The following is a 14,859-nucleotide window of genomic DNA, read 5'->3' on the forward strand; positions in this document are numbered from 1 at the left end:
TTCACACTTCCAGGACTGGCTCCAGGCATAAGGGTTCCTCACACAGCCACAGTTTCTTCCACGTTCTTAATCAAATTGCAAAGCTTTCTTCATTTCCTGTCAGTCAGGACTTGACAGGTTAAATGCCATAGATTGGTAAAATGACAAATGGAATTCAGATACAGGAGTAGTCTGTATGGATGCATGCGTGTTCTTATTATGGAGTTCTGTTTTTCAGGATTCTTTTATTTATTTATTTATTTTTCCTTAGAGACAGAGAAGTTAATGTTTTATATTCAGGTTTGAATAAAAACAGAATACTGTTTACACAGAAAAAATCTATATTTTGCCTGCCTCTAGATATTTTGCAGTGCATAAGAGTGAGTAGGAGAAGTATACATGCCACAATAAATTACAGAAATTGACAGTAGCACATAAAAGTGAAGTAATCAATAAATAAAATTCCTTGCTTTGAAAAGATCCTGTAATCATAAAAGACATGTATGATAGTAACATTAAAATAGATTGTCAAAACATCAAATACTTCTGATTCACTGGAACAATTATCTACTTTGTGCCTGATAAACAACTTCAGAAAAGCCCAGTCATACACGATGAGGAACATAGGAAGAGAGATTATGTTATCCTCTGATAAAATGGTCTGGTTAAAATTCTTTGCATGTCTGAAATAACCACCTGAGGAATCAATGTACTTTCGGGAACTTCTAATGAAAAATGTTGGTGTCATTAATTTTTAAGACAGAGAGAAAGAGGGAAAGGGAGGAGGGGGGAGGAAGAGGGGAGGGGAGGGGAAAAAAAAAAAAAAAAAAAGAAAACCAAAGAAGACAATACTAACTAAGCTAGTAGTTCATGTGTCTTTAAAGGTGTCCCCAACTCTAGAAGGACTGGACAGCTAGAACACTGACAAAACGGTGTAATCTGAATTTTACAAATGATGATCCATAAATAGCTGAATATGCTTTTTCAGTCGTTTCAAAGAAAGATTAGAAAATATGTTTTCTTGTTCTCGTGCACTTGGTCAAGCAGGTGTACGTCCTAAACTGATACTTTGTATGCTTAAAATAGATCTGGAATAACAGAATAAATGAGAACAGACAGGACCTCTGGAGATTATTTTGTCCAAACCCTGCTTAAAGCAGACTGAGGCCAGGTTGCTTAAGGTTGTTCACTAATTTCATGAGTGCACATAGACTCCACAGGTGCTTTGAACACTATTCCCAATGTCCACCTACCCTCATAATGAATATTTGTTCTATTTATATCTAACTGGATGTTTTCTTGGTTTAATATCAGTCTGCCGCCTCTCATCCTGTTGCTGTGCACAGTAGCTGCTTGTATATAGGTACATGACGGCACAGAGTAAAGAGGGAGCTGAACTCTTCTCAGTGGTGCCCTGTGACAGGATGAGGTAAAAGGCATAAACTGAAATATAGAAAATCCCACCGAAACTTAAGGAAATACTTTTTTTTTTTTTTTTTTTTTTTTTTTTTTTTTTTACTGTGAATGGAATTTATTACTGGAATATGTTTCCCATATAGGCTATGGAATTTCCATCCCTGGGAACATTCAAAGGCCATCTGATCACGGCCCTGGGCGACTTACTGTAGGTGACCTCCAGAGAGGTGCCTTCTGCCCTGAGTGTGTTTGTGATTTTAAAATCAGTGTGCTGTAATAGAATCAAATTTGACAGTCACAGGAATCTGTTAGTAATTGTCAGCTGGGACAGGGGGATGAAATTTTCTCATTTGTGTTCATCCTGTGGAACAGTGTTAATGAAGACAGTCTCTCCTCATGTTTTTAACTGTTTTTACTTTTGTGAAACTTAAATGCCCAGACTAAGGTTTCCTAAGGTATGTGCCTCAGGCAATTGGTTTGGTGGAGTTCATGCAAGCATACCTAAATAATTAGGAAACTGTAAAATTTCACAAACGTTATGCATTGATGCAACTTTGATACATGCTGTGAAACAAGTGACTGAAGTCTGGTTAAGGGCTGGCTCTGATTGCACATATCTCACCGTTGCAGTATCCTGTTTTCTGCCATGGGGAAAAATAGTAATGGGGAAAAATAATAATAAAATAATAATAATAAAAAATAATGACCTTTGGCAGCCTAAAGCTTGGAAAATATTATTTTAGATATACTTAGCAGAAATTTATTGGGAATTTAAGTTTAGCAAATGTGTTGTATAAAGATACATTAATACAGGTGTCTTTTTTGCTGAACGTGCTCTGGACCAAAGGTTTGCTTAGATTATCAAGAGCACACCTTGAAACTTGTTGCTGCAGACTGTTGTAGCACATGTGCAAATAAACCAAATGAAAAGAATATTTCTGCTATCATTTCCATACCTTCTTTCAGAAAAGTCTGGAGGAAGAGGAAGCAGCAGATTACATTGTTCCTTCTGCATAGCTAAGATGATGGTTCTAGTAGTTTCCATTATTTCTGTGGAATTTGTCATTATGTCACAATAAGGAATGTCCTCCTTGGGACATCCCTCCACACCATTTCTTCAGCTACAGCTCCTATAATTAGCATCAGATTTTCCTAGGTCATTTTCAGAATTGCAGCTTTTCTCCTCTTCATCCTATGGGGTTAACCCACAACAGAAAACTTTTCTGATCACTTTCTTTTATCAAAACTGCTAGAGCAGATCAAACCTGCTCTAGCAAAGCTGAAGGCTTTTTCTCCACATGCTACAAATATTCCATGAGCCTTTATTATTCATGAGAAACCTTGTGTATGAGTCCACAGTTCATATTAGAACATGGCAAATACCTGGGTACGCTTCTCTGGTCCTTGTCTATGAGTCTACAGTAGTACAATAGTTAGAGGACTCAGGAAACTGATCTCTTTAGTGGACATATTTTCTGATGTAAAAATGCTCAGGCTGTCTGCTAAAAAATCCTTTATTCACCCATTCTCTTCCTTCCATATCCATTCATTTGGGCAGAGAGAGAGTACTGAAGTGAATCAGCCTAACTGGGATAAGGTTTCTTCTTAAAACTCTGATCTTACATCCTGGTCCTCTATGCTGCATTGTTTTGGGCATCATGCAGTTACTTCCACTGTGACCCTCAGTTTCTTCCTGAAATTTCAGATATGTCTAATTTTCTGTATTTATTTTTTTTTTAAGTACAAGGTTGCCTGAATCTTACCATGTTTCATTTTCTTTGTTTTCCATGTTTAGAGGAAAAACAAAAAATTGACTTGTGCCATTCAGACTGAGTCATCTTATTTTGACAATTCCAGATGGGGAATATTACACCTGTTTTACTATTATGTACAGAAAATTCATCTCTGTTTCCAACATAGATTTCATCTTCATGTGTTAAGCCATCTCTCATCCTTTCCAAGAATTACTGGATAAAACCACTGTAGCTGAGGAATGCTATAGCTATATATATATCCATCATTTATTCCCAAGGTATCCATTCCATCCAGTAACAAAAAAAAGTACTTGGTTGTAAAATAAAATCTCTGTGTATAAAGAGAAGGTGAATTGTAATTGAAACATTCCCTAACTTCTGAGAAACTGACTTTGCCTTAATGTGTATATGAATGTAGACAAGAAGACACATGATATGAAGAGAAATATAGTACACTGAGGTCTGAGACCCCTAGCTCTAAAGTATGTGACTGGTTTTTTTTGCACCTGCATTTTTTTGTTTGTTTCTTTGGATGGATTTTTTTGTTTGTTTGTTTTTGTTTTAATTAAAATTTGTTGTGAACACAAAACTCCATAAACATTATGGTTTGTAAAACTTCAGCACTGATTTTCTGCCTTCGAGGTGTGACTTGCTTTCTACTTTAGAATTTTGTTTTTGAGAACCAAGGCAAGGTGCAGATACATTTAAATTTGAAAATTTAGACATGAAAATTAAATTTTCAGAATTCACTGTGTGTTTGCTTGAAATAGAATCCTGGTTCAATTCTTCATTTCTTTGTCCTGGAAATTCCCTAATTATAAGGATATTTTTCTAAAAGAAAGTTTTCCCTAGTTGCTAGTTACTCATCCCTAGTTTCCCTAGTTACTTACTCATTCTCTCTTTTGACTGTTCAGAAGCACTTACTCGTTCCTAATATTCCATATAGCACCTAGACACAGAAGAAAAAGTGCATCAAATGTATTTCAATTTGTCTTTCATCTTAGTGCTCATCATTAATCGTAGGTGGTGCACACAGGTAAATCTTGATTTCCTTGGTCTTTTATATTTCTTATATTTTATGATACACAGAGCTGTATGATACCTACTCAACAACGTCATCATAATGATACCTTTATCTGCATTGAACTGTCTTTGCTGTCTATTAGTCTTTTAAATGCTCAGTCTTCCTGCATCTGATTAAATCCCTTTTCCATTATTTACTGTTAAATATTGTCTCCATTTACCTAGCATGCTGCTTGTTCTTTTGCTGTCATCTACCTTTTATTTTTTGAAACGAATCTCTGGTTGTACTTTAACTACCATAGTGTAAGTTATAAGAATTTATTTTGGAGGTTTTTTGATTGGTTTGGATTTTCCTTTGTTCTCCGGCTGCACCTAAGAACATGATTGACGATAAGAAGAATGAAAAATGGGTGCTGATACTAATTTATATCTTGCAGCAACCCAGCAAGATCTGCCTTTTATCTTTCTAAGGGGATTTATTTGGAACAAGTGGTTATTGAGCACAGTGTACTGAACGAGTATACATGTATACCTTTGAAGGTGCTTTATGCAAAAAACGTGTGGTACTCTTTTGCCTTAAAAGAAAGGCAAGTGGAAGATGTATTTCTTCAACAAGCAATCCCTAGAAACAGCAATTTTTAGTTTGTGCAGAAATTTAATTCAAACACCAAAGCTGTCTGCTTTGAGATCTGTATTTATGCACCCAATAACAAGAAGATGGATTTCATTCAGGAACGTCTACCACTTGAAGTAAAATATTGCAGGTTACCATTCAAGGTACTCATGTTTTTTTTTGTGCTGAAGGTAAACCAACTGTATTAGTGCCAATATCACTTACCAACAATTAAGACTTAATCGGAAATAAGATCAAGTGATTATGAAGTAAGCTAAGCAAAGCAACTCAGTGAGTGAAAGGCTTAAGTCATACAGATGTCAAGTGAAGCTGGAAGTAATGCTTCTGGAGAGGGAGTCCTGGCTGAGGAGCAATCCCTAGCCCAGCCAGCAAGCAAAGCAGCAGCAGCGAGGCAGCTGCTGTCGCCCCGTTCCCTGCTGCTGCCCAGTCACCAGCCATGCTGGAGGAGATGCAGCCCATCTTCATGCATCACCCCCCAAGGAGCGTGCCTGGGCTCAAGAAATTAAAATACAGCTGCCTAATAAAGACTAATAAAGCCTGGGCAGTGATCTCATGACTTCAATAGTTCTCTTGGGAATACAAAATCAACTATAGTTTGCAACATAGACAGTGGTGATCACACTGCCCTTGCCAATTTTTTTTTTTCCTCACTCATATTTGTATCCTAAAAGTTAGTTCCCCAAAAAATCAAAACTATTATTACATTTCCATGTTATAGTATCAAGCTAACCTTTAACTTTTCATATTTGAATCACTGAGCTGTCTTGCATTTGCCATAGTATTTTAGTGATGCTAAAAGCATTTCAGTAAAATCTTTTCAATGAGCAGGGTATCCATTGCTACTTATTGCAGTAAAATTTAAATTATAATGTATTGGGACTTTTTGAAGGAGGTTCCTTGAACATGAGTAGTCTTTAATTCAGATTCCCAATGACTTCTGAGTATCTCTAGCAGGGCTAGCACTTAATATGGAGATACATTAAACCATATTTGAATTAAACATTGAAACAGGATGATAGATATGAATTAAAATCTGACATTCAATAATATTTCAAGAACTCTGAGCTGTTCTGATGACTCTATACTACATACACATTTATATATATACAAAAGATATATATATGTATGCAATTCAATTTAGAAACACACAAATGCTGACTGGATGTTGTCAGATAGCTCATCATGCCAGACAAACTCCTGTATGCAAACTTTTATCTCATGAACGTAATCTCAGCTGATGTAAATATATCATTTGGTTCCACAGCGTATTGACCCAAATCATGTAAAATCCAGAAAGAGCAGAAACACTTTACATTTTTTGCTGTTTTTTTCAAGATGAAGAAATGTGCAAAGAGGAAACCATAACATCAGAATATCTGGTTGGTTAATTTTCACTATGTTTATACTTTCAAATAAGTTGTTTAACAAATTTTCCACTATTTTCTGTTACACACACTAGTTTTATTGCACTAGTTTATTTTTCAAAAAATATATGGACTATATCACAGAATCACAGAATTTCTAGGTTGGAAGAGACCTCAAGATCATCGAGTCCAACCTCTGACCTAACACTAACAGTCCCCACTAAACCATATCCCTAAGCTCTACATCTAAACATCTTTTAAAGACTTCCAGGGATGGTGACTCCACCACTTCCCTGGGCAGCCTGTTCCAATGCCTAACAACCCTTTCGGTAAAGAAGTTCTTCCTAAGATCCAACCTAAAACTCCCCCGGCGCAACTTAAGCCCATTCCCCCTTGTCCTGTCACCAGGCACGTGGGAGAATACATGATGAGTTTCATGAATTATCTTGTACAAGAGACTAGACAAATAATTTTTCTTCATAACCCTGCTCTAATTAGCAGATAAGGAAGTGATGTTGTCAGGATTATGAACATTGTAACATTGGAACAATGGCTACTGACACAATGCCTAGTTGCATATATTGCAAATGTTCTTGAGTTGCCATCTTCTAATTAAATACAGTCCTCAGGTCAGAAGATGATTAGTTATCAAGTGACAATTTAAGAGGCTAGAAATGCATGTTTGCTGTGAAACTAGAGCAGGAGTTCTTCAGCTTTATTTGTTGTGCATCACCAGTGCTTTTGATGACTTTTTGACAAGACTTTTGGTGTAATTCAACATCAGTATTGCTGTATGTAATGTCAGATAATACAGTTTTATCATGCTATAAATTTATTTTTAATTTATTTAAACAGGAAATCTCCCATGAACACATACATTACCCACAGAGAAAGAAATGAAGGGCAATAAAAGGATAAATAAATTTATCAGGAAATACTGGAGGTTTTGCCATGCCATGCCCTTGTATAACTTGATGAAAACAGAAGGGAAAAAAAAAATATTTGTTTTATTTTTGTATGACTTTTTAGAACACGAAAAACTTGTAGCTTCTCTAAAAAAAAAATCATACATCTTGTTTTATGGGTTTTTGTTTCTTTTTCCTTTAAAAGTACTTTAATTAGAAAGAATATTATGATACTTATTTTAAGGAGAACAAACTGTACTCCAAAAATGTACTCCAGTCACATTTTCACTCTGAAGAATCCATTGCAGGTCTAACCAGGCTGAAATTTAGAGTGCGTTAAAGTAGATTATATGCTATAATGAAAATATGTGACAGAAAAAGAGAAACTATAGTACGTCAGTGCAGATTTCTGTTGATTCAGGCAAGACTACACAAAAAGTTTCACACAGAAGAATGTGTTGCTTATTTATTTATTTATTAAATCTTGATCTGTACTGTTTTACATTAAGAAGCATATACATTGTATTTATTCTCATGGAATGAGTATAAACGTCTCACTAGATGTATGGTATGTCTTTTTACATGGTTTCCTGAAATGCTTTATGAGTATTACAGAGTTGATCAATACCAATGATTAGATAAAGGATACGTTTTTCTCTGACCTACAAAAATGCATGCATTGCTGATTTGCTTTCTGCATATCACAAGGAGAATATATCAAAGAATTAATCAGAGATGGTCCTTGCACCATTTTAAAAATCACACTCCCTGGATTTGTTTCTAAAACCTAAGTTTTGTGTGTGTGTTTTGTTGTTGTTGTTTTTTTTTTCAATTAAGGGGAAGAAAAAAGAACTTAACATTCAGAGGGTTTTGTGTAACTTCATCCTGAAAGTAAAAAAGGATGAGTCCTTAAAATACAAAGGAATCTGTTCCGATTTATAGTTTAAAATAATCATTATGTAGAACATTCAGCTTGTGTAGACATAGTATGCAAAACCAGTAGCCCTATAAGGACAATTGTGTGTGTTACATAAACAACTATTCTCACATGAAGTGTATTTACATGCTCAGGACCATGAAGTCGATAGACAGAAATATATGAAACCTTCACAATGTTATATGAAAAAGTATTATGAGATTGTTTTCATTATAAACCATGTGGACAAGTTTATTACAAGTCAGAGGAAAAGCTGCAAATATCAGCATTTCCTGCCATGCGTTCTTCATCAAGGCTGTGAAATTTTGCCCTCAGTGTGAGAGCAAAGTAGAGTTTGGGTACCCACTTCTGTCACCTACACTTCTACTGTCCCCTCAGGACCGCTAAACCCCCATAGTCATGCGCACACCCAGAGTAGCTCTGCTTTATTTGAACACACTGAGGGGACAGGATATGGATCCACTTTCAACTTTTCCCTCCTGTCCCTTTGCTCAAACAGAGGCCTTATTATCACCTGGAAAAGGCAATGCACTAGAGTGGGGAAACATGAAGGAACTCTGCTGAGCAATAAAAATAGGTTACGACATACAGACTACACCAAAGAGAAATGAGCACCCATAGCACACATGGTTATGATTATATTCATTTATAATTATACTACTCGTAGTACTGTAATACTAATAGGCCACTATAAATTTAAAATGAAAAGGAAATCTGGTATATTTTTTTCTATGTTATTTTCTTTGGGCTTTATACACAAGGGAAAAAAATATGGGATTTATGGGGACTGGGTGCTCAAGAGAGGAGCTGTTGACAGTTCCAATAAAGATTTTAAGCTAGGCATGAACATATTTTTATGTTAAGGTTGCTTTAAATTTATGCATATTTTAAAGTGCAAAATCTGTGAGGGAGAGGAGCCACTACATTTGTATCCAGCAATTACTATTTAAATATGGTCATTTCTCCATTTCAAACATGGTTAGAGTTTTCCCTTTTTAAAATTGAGTTGATCTCTCCATTATCTGTGAAATCTTTCATTCTGAATGAACTTGGCTTTCATATGCCAAGAGCTGTTTAGCAGATTCAAGACTACAATAACAGCTGAATAACCTTCTCACTTTACTGGGAACAAGATGATACACACTTGTTTTCCCCAAGGATATTCTCTGATTGCTTGCTTGAGCCCTTCTATAAGAGGTGTTTACAGCAGAGAAAGGACACAGCCTGCATGCAGAGGTTATGCCAAAAGTGACGCTAATGCCCAACTCTGACTGTATTTTCACCACCACAGGCTTAGCTGAGGAAGGCCGGAGGAGTCTTCTTCACATTGGGGTGAGAAGCATGGCAAGAAGTGTGTTTAAGAAGCCAGTGTTTTTTTTTTTTTTTTTTTTTTTTTTTTTTTTTTTTTTTTTTTTTTTTTTTTTTATGGGAGATAGATGTGTGTCTTATATTCATAGAAGGTTAATTTCCAAAACCCAGCTAAGTTCCAGCTTTCCCAGAACTCTGGGCTTGGACTGTATGTAGAGAGTTTTCTAACAGTTTCCAATATTTATTTTTTTCATTTGTAGCTGTAGAAATTATCTGTGCCAGAGGAAATATTTTGTTCACAGATTCTGAAAGTCATAGAGAAATTTTTATTCATTCCATGTTACAGTGATTGCATCTTCAATTAATTTATGAATCTGGGTGTATATATATATATATTTATATGCAAGCAGGGATAAAATAATCTCTGAAAGATTAAAGAGACAAGGAGAGTAGAGAGATGAGATGATGTATTATTTACCATATAGGGTAAATTTGTAGAATAAGAATTCACTCCTTAGTACTTCATGGTGACATATTATTCAACAGTGTTTCTAGACAGTAAAGGGTAATCTAAAATCTGTGAGGCTGAAACAGGCAGTAATATTTCACAGTTACAACCCACTACATTCTTGTTTTATGTGCCTTTCTAGACCTGTATATACCAACTTGCTGGATATGTGTGGGATTCTGAATGTTGCTGAAGAGTAATAGTTCAACAGTTTATCTGATAAATAGCTGTATATCAAGATTTCACACAGTTCCAATTAAAACTACTATTCTCATTTCATATATGGAATATTTGCAAACAGATTTTATAAACTGAATTGGGTTTATACACACACACACACAAAAAAAAAAAAAAGAAAAAAAAAAGAAAAAAAAGAACTACCCTGTCTAAGGAACAGCATTTGAGTTGTTGTGCAATTGTTTTCTTATTTAATAATAATAGATATGTAGGGCTGTCTCATCAAATGAAATACAGTACTCTAACTTCATGGTGGGCAACTGAAGCAGTGCCATTTTAAAATCAGGGAGTAACTGGCCCATCATATATTCTTTCTTTCCCTGTAAGTTTTAAAGAGAATGAAGTTCTTAATTCATCATTCAGCATGAAGAAAACAAAAATAGAATATAGTATTGCCTTGACCTTTATAGTAATCTAGTAATACAATTTCCTGAGTGCTCATTTTCTTCATGGAATTCAGTAACCTCTGTGATAGCAGAGAATGGGGCCAGACCCTCAAACCTGAGTGTGTTTGAACACTACAGCATAGGTAATATCTTTTAGAGTATCTCACTGGCAATTCTGAATTTAACACTTGCGAGATTTAATTACTTTCATAGTCATAATGAATACAGGATATGGCACGGTATTAATCCGTTCTTATGGACCTAACAAAAACTGAAAATGGTTAAACTTAAAACCTGTTATTGTTTTTCATGAGGGCTTGACCCAAAACACAGAATAGTTGCCCTGTTGCTTTACAGTAGAGAAAGAAATACCTGCTTGCATGCTCAATTGAAAGTCTTGCTTTTAAATGCATGCATCTTAAAAGCAAGACTTTCAAAGTCTTGCATCAGGAATAATGGCATTGTAAAGGATACACATCTGCCTAAAGAAGTCAAACTCATGCATAGTTCTAACTATATTCATAAGGAGGTTTAGGGCAAGAGTGCCCTAAACAATGTTTTCTAGCTTTATGTGTGAAATAAATGACTAAGAAATACTGAGCACCCACAACACTTGATACAACAGGGACTTTCAGCTCCTTTAAAATTCCATGAAAACCTAAGTGCAAATTTGAAGATAGCAACTTCAAAAGTTTTCTATAATAGAGTGCTGGGTTTAAGTTATTTGTTCTTAATATTTTCTGGGTGTTGTGATGCATTTTTTTCCTTATATCTGAGGTTTTAAAAAGGCCATATTTTTAAAGCTTCATCCCTTCCCAGGTTTCCTTCCTTTTCTCCTCTTCCCTACTATGCCCTCTCACCATCTTTTCCTTTTTTTCCTTTCAGCCCTAATTGACATTTATGAATTTGATGGTCAACTGACAAGGTTTTTGAAAAAAATTAGCTACTCAGCTATCAGGCAGATCATGTTCCTGCACATATCACTGCTTCAGTGTACTCCCGTCATTTTAATGAGACACAATTCTTTTGAGCAGGCAAGTTGCATTCCACCACCCAGAGCCTCACTCTGAGGTATTTTTTATAATGTCACATTTTTTTTGTTATAATCCATGCTAGTTGGCACCATTTGGCACATGCTTCCCTGCAGGCTATCTCTAATCCCATTACTGTGGAAGTGACTCAGTTTGTAGCTTTTTTAGCACATTTGAGGGAACATCTGAGAGACACTTTGGTCTCCATCAGAAATGTCCGCATTTATCTAGTGTTTCCAGCTGTGTTTAGCTGAAATACAGTGAGAAAATTTGGTTTTAAAGGTAAAGAGTAGATACAGCAAATTTAACATGTTCACCTTGATAATTAGGAATGCAATAACAGATGGAAAGCTGTCAGAAGAGTGTCATAGTTTCTAAATAGAAGTATAGAACAGAATTAATCTATTGTTTGGCTCTTTTGATTCCCAGTTGTTTTTAGGGAAGGGAAGGGAAGGGAAGGGGAGGGAAGGGGAGGGAAGGGAAGGGAAGGGAAGGGAAGGGAAGGCTTCAATTTTCATTTAATATCCCCTATTGGTATTAATTGTAGGTTTTGTTTCTTTTCTAGAAATACATAAAGTGTGCTTGAATTGTTGTTGTTCTTTGTTCTCTGCAGACTTCAAACTAATTCATAATAAAGTATACTAATGACAACTTTGGGATGTTACAGGATTTGAAACTTTAGGGAAATGGTTTGTTTCTAATTTTAAGGAATATATGAACAGCTGCACTAGCTCCAGCTGAAGGTCCAGTTAGACTGGCCTTCTGTTTTTGACCCTCCTCTTCCCTCCCCTCCCCTTTTGATGCCTCTAGCTGCTGTATTTTGAGGAAGATAAAATATTTCTTGTTTACTCACCATATAAATTGTATAATTTTCTCTGAAATTATGCCAGTACAGACAGACATTTCTTTTTTCCTAAAACTCTATCTCTTCCCTAAAAAGTCAAAAAGACTTTAACTTTGTAACTTCTTTGGAACTTTTTGGATTTTTTCGCAAACTCTGTATTTTTTCTGAATTCCATTCTTGGTGTCATATTTTCCTTGAGACTACAACTGAACTTTAACCTGGACAGTTATCCTTATTATCTTTAAATTCTCTTTTCTGTCAGGTAGAAACTGGGATGGTTTACTTTCACATGTCTATTAAATTTACCATTTTATTACCGACATGTCCAGTATCGTGAGAACATTTTCTGACTTTCGATAGTCTGTTTTAGTTTTGGCTCACCATTATCAAGCATTAGTTTGTTCATCTCCCTATCTACTGTCTTTTCCAGGCTATTAATAGGCACGATGGACATGAAGATGTTTTTACATAACAGCTCTCCAGTGCTCTTCCAGTAGTTCAACTCTTTTCACAGTAAATAACAGGATATTTTTTGTCTTGCGTATAAACCTCTACTAATTTAATAATTCGTGACTTGGCCATACCTCTCATGGTTGTTGTTTGTTTTTTTTTTTTTTTCTTTTTTTTTTCTTTGTTTTGTTTTGTTTGTTTTGGTTTTGTATCTTGTTTTCTTCAGGAAATTTGAGTGAGGGACTTTGTCAAGAGTGATGTGGAAATCCATGTTCTCTATATTGCTCTCATCACCCTTGCTTATCCAGTTACTTTCCCCAAGGAATTCTAGTAGATTTTTTAGGATTTATTTCTCTCTTTAAAAGCTGGTGGTTATTGCTTCCCTAATATATTAAATTTATCTTTTCATTCAGTAAGTCTAATCTTTTATAATAGATTTTATTGATTTCTGTGGTATTGAAGTAGGACATGTACTTACACAGACATCATTGAAGCCCTGCTGAAGATCTGCTGTCACTTTCCTGTTCTTCTTGACTCCAGTACAGAGGCTAAACAGAGTGACTGCGGGAGGAGGGCAAGCATCTGCACAGTGCCAGAGATGACGAGAATACGGACTGGATCTTCTCTGAGAACCCATTTACAAGGGGAACCGCAGCCCCCAGGTACACCTGAGGGAGAGCAGGCAGGATCTGTGCTTATGGGGTTGGCAAGTGAGGATCCCTGAACAGAAATGGTGGGAAATCTGTGGGCCCAGAGAGATGGCTGTGGTTAGCACCTGGATTGCTGGGAGTTGTGTCCAGTGTAGTACCAGGACTGGATGAGCCTGAGTTGCACAGCAGCACCAGGGGAAGTGCCAAGGAGCTGTGGTAGGAGAATCTGTGATGCAGAGGACAGAGGCCTCCACCTGCTGACCTAACGACATCCAGGGAGGTTTGCTTCTTGCTGGGAGCTCAGAGATGGGATGTTGTGGGGAGGAAGGCAAAACTTATCTGGCTCTCAGACATTTCCTGCACTGCCTTCACACATAGGAACCAGATATACAGCCAGGGGAGACCTGGGATTTATCAAGCTTGACTGTATGGCTCTAGGGGAGAGCATTTAGGGCACAGGAGCCAAGAGGTCTCTCCTTGATACTGGCAGTGATGGGAAAGGATTGAGGAGGAGGAGATGAATCATTCATGTCAAAATGTATGGTGCAGCTGATCTTGATAATAGGGATTTGGCTTTTGTGACCACAGAACCCTCTTTAAGGCTTGTCAATTGGAAGCTACCAACAAGGATTTATGAAGCAGAAATCATGCCTCACCAACCTGATAGCCTCCTACAATGAGGTAACTGATTTAGTAGATGAGGGCAGAGCAGTGGGTACTGTTTATCTTGATTTTACTAAGGCTTTTGACACTGTCTCCTACAAGATCCTCATACACAAATTGATGAAATATGGACTAGACAGGTAGACACTGAAGTGGACTGAAAAATGGCCAAACTGTTGTGATGAAGAGATTGTGCTCAATGGTGTAAAGTCCTTGTGGACATCACTTTCTAGTGCTGTCCCTCAGGGATTGATCCTAGGGCCAATACTGTTTAACTGCTTCATTAACATCCTCGATGATGGACAAGAGTGCACTTTTAGCAAGTTCACAGACGATGTAAAACTGTTAGGAGCTACTGATAGACCAGAGCGTGGTACCCTTCACAGTAAATTTGATAGACTAGAGAAATGGGCTGACAGGGACCTCAAGAAGGTTAACAAGGGGAAGTGCAAAGTCCTCCGGTTAGGGAGGAACAACCTCAGGCACCCATACAAGTTGGCAGTTGACCAGCTGGAAAGGAGCTTTCCAGAGAGGGACCTGCTGGGGTTCCTGGTGGACACCAAATTGAACATGAACCAGTCCTCCCTTCAGGTAGGGCATCACTAGCAGGTTGAGGGAGGTGATCCTTGGCCTCCACTCCACACTGGTGAGGCTTCATCTCAAGTACTGGGTCCAGTGCTGGGCTCACAAGTACAAGAGAGATGGGGATATACTGGTGAGAGTTCAGCATAGGGTGTCAAAGATGATTAAGGGACTGGAGCATCTGTCAT

This window comes from Netta rufina (assembly GCF_964035555.1).
Source record: "Netta rufina genome assembly, chromosome: 1".
Lineage (NCBI taxonomy): Eukaryota > Metazoa > Chordata > Aves > Anseriformes > Anatidae > Netta > Netta rufina.